The sequence below is a fragment of the Tenrec ecaudatus genome, chromosome 7 (genome assembly GCF_050624435.1).
Source record: "Tenrec ecaudatus isolate mTenEca1 chromosome 7, mTenEca1.hap1, whole genome shotgun sequence".
Classification (NCBI taxonomy): Eukaryota; Metazoa; Chordata; class Mammalia; order Afrosoricida; family Tenrecidae; genus Tenrec; species Tenrec ecaudatus.
This window is the reverse complement of record NC_134536.1, coordinates 108,672,040-108,680,715: the sequence shown is the minus strand read 5'-3', so window position 1 is coordinate 108,680,715 and position 8,676 is coordinate 108,672,040. Positions and strand designations below refer to the sequence as shown.

Here is an 8,676-nt window from a genome sequence, read left to right as displayed (position 1 = left end):
AGATGGGAGTTGCGATACAAGGAGCATAGGGGGAAGGTGTGGGGAGGAAGGGAAGAATGGAGAACCAATCACAATGATCTACATACAACACCCTACCCCCCCTTTGAGGGGGACAAACAACAGAAAATGTGGGTGAAGGGAGACAGCGGTAGGTATAAGATATGAAAATAATAATAATTTATAATTTATCCATGGGTCATGAGGGTAGGGGTAGGGCAGAAGAAATGATATCAAGGGCTCAAATAGAAAGTAAATGTTTAGGAAATTATCATGGCAATCTATGTAGAAATATTCTTGAATCAATTGATGTATGGATTGTTATAAGAGCTGTAAAAGTCCCCAATAAAATGATACTATAAAAATAAAAAGTGACTCATAACTCATGGATTTGTAACATAACGTGCACAGAGTATTTCTAACCTCTTCTGGAACTGCCATATAAATAGAACTCGTCAGTGTTCTACTACTTCCTTCTAAAATTGTTGTCAGGAAAATGCAGATGCACCAATGTCAATGCTTTTAGCTACAGAAATAAGAGGGAATAACATTCCCCATATTAGAAAAATATCAACTATTTAAGACCTGGAGGACAATATTTATACAAAGAAGAAGCACAGGGGACTAGGGAATAAAACAAAAACCACCCAAACTCACTGAGTCCCTTCTGACCCATACCCACCTTATGGACAGAGTATAGCTCTCCCGCTGGGTTTCTGAGAATGAAGTCTTTACAGAAGCAGTAAACCTCATCTTTCTTCTGAGCATTGGCCGGTGAGTTCAAAGCATTCACCTTGAGGTAACCCACTATACCACTGGCGCCTCTAGGGAAGAAGAAGGGATGGACCAGGAAATACAGAGTAAAGGTAGGTTGAGTGTTCATATCATACATTGATGATATTGTGATGGATGAACTGTATCAAAATGTGTGTGACTGATGGAATGTAAAACTGACAAACTTCTCTGTAAACCTTTACCTAATTCACAAGAAAGTTTTGAAAGTATGTATCATATACCAAAACCAAACCAAACTTACCACCATCAAGTCAATTCAAATTCATAGCAACCTTACAAGACAGAATGGAATCTGAAAAATTGTATCATTTTATTTTGAATACTGCTAATCAGGGAGCTACTTTATTATACACTTGTTTTAATATTCTCTTTTCTCACGCAAATTCTTGAAGGAGAAATTTTACTCTGTCCCAGCCATTATCTTTATGATATGTTATTTACGGCATTTTCCCTTGGCATTTCTACATTATGAAGCATTTCTTCAGTGTCTTTGACTTTGCATTGTGACCGTCTCTGATGTCTCAGTAGCCAGTACTGGTAATTTGGTCATTTGCCATCCCAAATCTGAACCTCTTCATTATGTTTAACTATAACTCTGTACATGATTAAATTGTACATAACAATATTTCCTTTAAATAGGACACACATGTTAGGTTGTGGTGAATTTAAGAATTATTAGTAAATCCCTAGGTGCCACGTTTCAATTTGACTCAACGTTCTTGAGTCAATGCTACAGAAAAACCAAAACAAAAAACTTCATAAACTAAACTCCAAAATATAAAGATTTACCCATGTACTGACTGGCTACTTATATAGCCAGTTATTCCCATGCATTGTCAACTTTTCATGCAAAGACCTTGTAACCACATTAAAGAAACATCAGTCTTTTACCATAGCATTTACCATGCTAAATAGGAGCCATTATCTTTCTGTAATAACTCTGAAGAAACGAAAAAAGGCAACTACCCCGTCTTCAGAAAATGACACTGGAAATAGGATCTGCCTTCATGGATAGGCACTTCGATTTCAAACCAAAAACCCAAACTCACTTCCACTGAGTCCATTCTGACTCAGAACCGCCTCATAGAGAGAGCAGAACCACCACTGTGGGGTCCCGAGGGTAACTTTTCACTGTAGTCCAGAGAGTCTGAATGATTTGAGTGGTGACCTTGTGGTTGACAGTCTAACTCATAACTCACTACACCACCAGTGCTCCTCAGCTTTATTTAGGGATCAAAATTCCCTACTGAAAAAAAAAGTTAAAATCCAACCAAGAACCATTGCCCTTAGGTGTTTCAATGCCTCCATGTTTTTAAAATGATAAATCAATGTACATTTGGTTTCTTAGACAATCCTGTCTCCTCTCTGAAAATTAAAGTATGCATAGGACCAATGATCAGAAATTCTTTTCTCTACACAAAAGAAATTATGAAAACCTGAGAATAGGCAGGTCCAGAAATAGGTGGGCATGTTTCTCTGGGGCCTTTTTCCACTTGCAGGCATCTCCCAGCTTGAAATATCTATTTGCAATCTGTCTGCTACTTTGATTCATATAACAAGTTAATTTGTCGATAGCACGGAGTTCCAATAATACCTTTTTAAGCTCTCTTGTGAAAACCTGCTAGCACAACAAAGAGGAGTTTGTGTAATTGCTAAAACCACTAGTCATACCTGGATAACTACCTAAGAAGTAGACAAGCACTTAATCAAGTCCACCAGTAAGCTATGTGGGCCTAAATTCCCCTGTGCCCATTTCTCCTTTTCTTGAATAAAAATCATTACAGGATTAATTAAATGTTTTAGGAATGTTTTTCACATTGTAGTACTCAAAATGAAACACTACTCACTATAAAAAATATCATGTTTCCAAGAAAGTTATTCTTTACAGAGTTGTGTGGCTCATCACATTGACCCATGCCCCTCTCTGCCAACATTTCTTATGAACGTGGCTCTGCTGTTAAACATCTCACCTTCAACGTTCACAGACGCAGACGTTCAAGCTACGTTATGAGAGAGACAGAACAGATGGTAGCAGGCTACCTATCACTAGAGCAATTAATAGGCAATTATTTGATTAAAACAAGGAATATGAGTCCATGCAGAAGAACCCATTCATAATAGTGATCAGCTAATTTCCATAGAAACTTTGGTCAGAGTCGGTAGGATATGAAGGAGCCCTGAACAACTAGATACCTGGAACGAGGAGAGGCTTCTTCTGAGCCTGTAGGTTGAGCTCCAATTTGGGTGATCTTTCTAAGCTCTCAAGATCCAGATAATCAGAATGCAACGAGGACCTTGGGGAAATTCCTCTCCTCTCGTCCTGTTCCTGCTTGCTTCCAGGAACCCTATCGATCAGGCTTGACTGAAAATATCCATAGAGTAACAATATGATTGAGTCAAGCTTTCTGATTAACAAAACATCGGAGAAGGGAATCTCAAACGTGCCCCATGATGGTTCAAGCATTTTTTTTTGGAGGGGGGTAAATGTCCAACCAACCAACCAGAAAATTTCCTTGCAGAATCATAATCTTTTTGTGCTTAAACTTTTTGAAAACATCCTCCTGTCAGAATGTTTTAGTGATTTCTCACTATAGATATCTGATCAGGATTGTTCTAATACTCCAATGAAATTCTAATTTTAACAGAAAATCATGTATGTTCTTTGACATGTTTCAAATAACAAAATTTATTAAAATGAACATATTTCAAATATTAAAGACATAGGATTAGGGGTAATAAAATGATGGAAATCCTTCAAGTAATTTTCTCAAAATTTTAAGTGAGAATGAACTGGGTAATTGTGTGATTGACGTTTCTCTTGACAAAAGTCATTCCATTTCAAAAATGAGTAGACGAGTAGTGGACTCTAAGAGAGCAGAAATGATTATGATAAACGTTGAAATGATGTTAAAATGCTTTCCCTTTTCTTACTCAGCTGATATCGTCAGCTTTCTTTTGAAGCCCAAAGAGCATTTATTCAGATTATTCTGCAATTAAGTTACTGGGAAAACTTGTATCTCTACTAAAGTTCTCTGCCCAGATCATTCACAATGCAGATACTTTTGCAGGAGTATAACATTAAATAAACAGAAATATTAGTGACTTTCTTTTTTAGTTTTTATAGTATGAGGCAAGTTGTTATATTCAGTCTACATTTCTTTGTGATTTTTTGTGGAGAAAGACCATTTAAAATTTATTTTGAAATTTTGCTTTTTGTGTCCACAGTATTACCAGTTTTCTGTTTGTTACTGGTTTTCCTAACAATGACTTACATACTGAAATGCCTCAGGGTGACTTTTACCCCAAACATGGAATTGGAGGCTTTAGTTTGGATCTCTTGCTTTGAGGCGGCCCAATGAATATTTACTATTTTAATGCTCTTTTTGCTTTTTTTCTTCGTCGTTTTGCTTTTTTTTACACATTTAGAGTTATTGTAATAAAGCAACTTGTACACTTTTAACGTTTAAAACTGAGCATCTTTCCTTTCCAGTGAAACAAAAAGAAAATTTAAAAATAAACAGGAACAAAATTACAATAGAGAATGTCAATTCCAAAGAAGATCCTACAGGTTCTGCTGATTCTCCCATCGAGTGGCAGGGCTCACGTCATCATTAGGAGAGAATTTTATTTTAAAAGTGTCATCTTAAACTGCAAGAATGTCCATTAAACATCACAATTAAACATGCCAAAGGAGAAGCCATGTTGTCAAAATGCCCACTTAACCCATCCAAACATCTCAAACCCACCCTTTGCTGACCTTCTATAACCCCCCCTTTTTTTAAGTTTTTTTCTTTTTTTAAACAACAGAAGTAGACAGATACATGTTGGTAAATGCTAACTGTCCATATTCACATAGAGACACAGTGTAATCTCTGCGCCCCATGTACAGAGGAAGGAGGAAAGAAGCTAGAGTTCTAGGCACTACTACACAGGGGCTGAGCACCCTCCAGCTGCCAGAAGGGCCAAGGGAGCAGAGGGTTTTGCTTTCCCACAGAGCACGGTGGTGTGTTGATTCCATAGTTTTTGTTGAGACAGGAAGGGACAAAAATTAATTTGAACACAAGGGGGTAGAGATTCTTTTCCACTGTATTCTGCACAAGGCATTATTTCCCCCACCCCCAAATAAGTTGAGAGCCATGGTGTAGAGAAAAGAGACCTCAAGAACAGGGTGACTGAGCACAAGAGGAAGAAAACAAAAACAAAAAGACTGCAACTTGTTCCCAGGGACTGAAGAAAATTAAAAAGGTTGGAATCCATCAGTGTTCTGTTAGTCATCCTCTCCTTCATCCTCCTCTCCTTCTTCTCCCTCATCATCATCTTCATCTTCTTCCCCTTCGTCTTTATCCCCTTCTTCATCAATATCTTCTAAACCTTCTTCTTCTTCATCGTCGTCATCATCTTCTTCTCCTTCACCTTCCTCATCATCCATATCAGGAACCAAATAGTACTGTAATGGATTTGGCCAAATATCATCTTTGATGAGCTCTCCTAATTCATCGGCGCCTGCATCAGACTGGTCGGTAAACCAGGTAAAGACACTCCCAGGTTCGTCATGCTGTCCCTTCCTGCTAGCTTTGCTCTGTGTTTGACTGGAACGTTTCGTCAAGTCCTTTCCAGATTTCCATTTGATTTCAGTTGATTTTGAAGATGGGTCACCACTCTCATTCAGATGAAATTCTTTGGAGAGAACTTTATTTTCAAAGTAAGGATTTTCATCAAAATAAAAATCTATTCTGTAACCTGATTTATTATCTTCAAATTCTGTCACTTCAACTCTGGTCAAATAATGCAGAGCCTCTTCATCCTCTTCCCCAAGCAATGCAGACACTTGCGGATGGTTGACAAATGTTGTTACCCCAAAATTTGGGATTTTGCCGATCAATTCTGACCTCTTCTGAAGGAATGGTTGGCGGAGTTTGTTATATTTCTGTTCTACTTTCAAAATCTCCTCACTGGCTTACTCATTATGTCTGTCTATTTCATTTTGTACCTCACCAATATGTTCAATTGCTTCCTGCTGTTCTTTTTCCTCCTTCGGGGGGTGGAGGGGGGCGGGGTCTCCTGCACCTTAGGTTTCTTCATTTGTGGCAGGCTCAAAGGCTGGCGTTTAGGGGCCACGCTGCTTGCTGTCTGCCAGCAGAGCCCGAGCGACGCGCGAAAGAGCCGCTGGCCTCTGGTGGAAACCGCCTGGAGAATTGTCTTTTTGCTTTTTTATGACATGTATTAGTCTAGCAGTTATGGTTAGCCTTTGTGACTGAGTGTTATTGAAAGTTTTCTCTATCCCTAATCGTCATTGCTCATGTAGTGTCCAGTAATTTAAGCTTTTAACCTATGCAACTCAACCATTGATGCATTGTGGTATGCAAAGCTGGCTTATACAAGCGTAATCGCCTTTCCCCAACAGTGTTGTAAATTATCCAGTATTGGCTCACTTAATGATAACGTCAAGAGAATTACATTATGCCTGATAGGGATGATTTATAATGTTCTCTATAATAAATGATAATGATAGCTCTAAAGTGAACCAGAGACATATTAACCACATGTATGTTAATGAATTTGGGGCTCACACTTAATCATAATCCCAATCGAAGAACAATTAGTTCTTATAGCATGGCTTTACTTAATATTTGCCTTGAAGAGACCGCTTCAGAGATGGGGGTTGTAGCAGAAGAGTGTAAGGAAATAATCTGATGGTGCCCAGCTATCCGAAAGAATAGAATCTCAGATCTAAGGGCTGATGTTTGAAAAAAAATTTTTTTTTAAGCAGCCATATCTGAGTCCACATGAAAACAACACAGCAACCCTGTGCGGACCAAGGGTTGTAAATAATAAAACACAAAGCTGGAAAAAGGAACGGTAACAAGACTTAACTTCTGAAAATCAGTTTGCAGAAATCTCTGGATGACAGTAGAAGGCCAAATCCATCTGCAGGATCTCCACATGGATGAAACATTTAGTGAAACTTTGTGACCATAGCTAAGGACGTGGCTAGCCTTGCGATTAGATAGAGAGCAGTGTACAGCTGATGTTGGCAGATACAGAGCATTCATGTTGGTTACTTTAGAGAAACAAATCCACAGAAACTCATGTATAAGAGAGAGTTTCATATAAAGGTTAAGTGCACATCAAGACAACATCCCAACCCAGTGCTGCCCAAACCCACAAGTCCAACATTAACCCACCTGTCCAACACCAATCCATAAAGTCCTCCTCCATCTCACAAAACATACACTATGACCCAATTGCAGGAGGAAAGCCGAATCCATGAACGTGTAAGCATCTCAGCTCTGGCAGGGGTCTCCACATGAGTGCTTCAGCAGCCAGGACTGCATCAGGTTAGGTTCATGTGGCTTCTCCTCAGGGATGTCTTGTAGGAAATGAGCCTTGCCAGTTGAAGCAGAGAACTGGCTGAGGCAGCTGTACCCTGGGCCGGCCATCAGAAAGCAAGAGACCCAAGAACTAGGAAGGTAAGGCTCACTGAGCCATTTATTCCTCTGCCCTTCAATTAACCCCACATGTGTTTATCAGCTAAGTCGGCACAATAAGCTAACTACCTTATATAGTTAGATTAAAAGGCAACACCATATCACTTGATCTTCTTTTTGACCCATTTTTAAGTTGTTTGCATTTTTAATATTTGCTGTTATCTTTTGGATTGAGATTTGCTTATGTTTTGTTTGTCATAGCTGCTTTTTTGTTTTGTTTGTTTGGTTGGTTGGTTACTTGCTTCCTTCTTGTGTTGTCTGTGAGTTCTGCTTGGCTATTGAAATGCATTATCAAACTCAACAGAGAAGTAGGCACTGGTGGAATAGGATCTGTTGGCATCAGAATAGAGCACAGGGTGCTGGAGGGTGGAGATCTGGTTCATCTTGGCCTTTTGGAAACTGATTTTGGCCTGGCGTCGGAGTTGGTTCCTCCTTCTAAGTTTGTAGCCAAAGAAGGTCACATGCAGCCCCATGGCATTTCCCCAAAGAGATTTTCCAAAAAGATGCTTCACCAAAGATTTTGGCAAAACTCAGCGGAAGAATGGTGACGAACTAGTCTGTGGTTATTTCTTCAATTGATTTATACTGTGTAAATGTTAAATATGGGTCTCACTTTGTACTGCGAATTGCCTCATTTTAAGTTACTTGCTGTTAGTTTCTTAGAATGTCAAGAAAAAGAATTTCAAAAGATAATATAAAAGTCATATAGCGATAATTTCTAAAGACTCAATATCCCTATTAGAATATCAGCTAAACAGGGCCACGCTATAAGCCAAGTCAATATAATACCTGCTATCCTAATGACACAAACCACACTGAATGTAACCTTGTTTGGGCTATTACTTTCTAAGTGACTAAAAGGTGAAAACAAACACCTGTTTAAATGTCAATTTTCTTTGTGAACATTCCTGATATTTCCCTAAGCGGTTGATTCATAGACCCACCAAACATTGATGCAATTTCAAATAGATTTATATTAACCAATGAATGGAGAGTTCGTTCTTTCTGAAACCCAAAATGTACTGATTATCTTCTGTCTTTTTGTTTTTGTTATTTTAGTTATTTGCACTAAAAATTGTTTACTTGTGACAATTAGTTCAGATCCCCCAAATCAAATTAATCTAAATACAACTATAAATGATATATCTAAATGACTTCCCTTAGGTTTTTCATGTTCACCTTGAATGATAATAGAATCTGTCACCATTTAAATGTATTATGTGCTTATCAATGAGATAAATTTTCTAACCATTTTCAGCTACTAAGTTAAGCTCTCTGTTCTGTTAAATGTATTTTATTACAATTTTCTATACTAGTTTCTATATTGGTTCTGTAACAAACAAGCTTTAAAACAAACAAACAACTTGCTCTAATCGAGTTAATGAGGACTCAGAGT

At 38.2% G+C, this 8,676-nt stretch overlaps 1 pseudogene; it reads right to left on the bottom strand.

Moving 5' to 3' along the window:
- Positions 1-4,925: 4,925 nt before the first annotated feature.
- On the bottom strand, positions 4,926-7,753 carry LOC142452450 (protein SET-like; annotated as a pseudogene).
- Between the last annotated feature and the right edge of the window lie 923 nt (positions 7,754-8,676).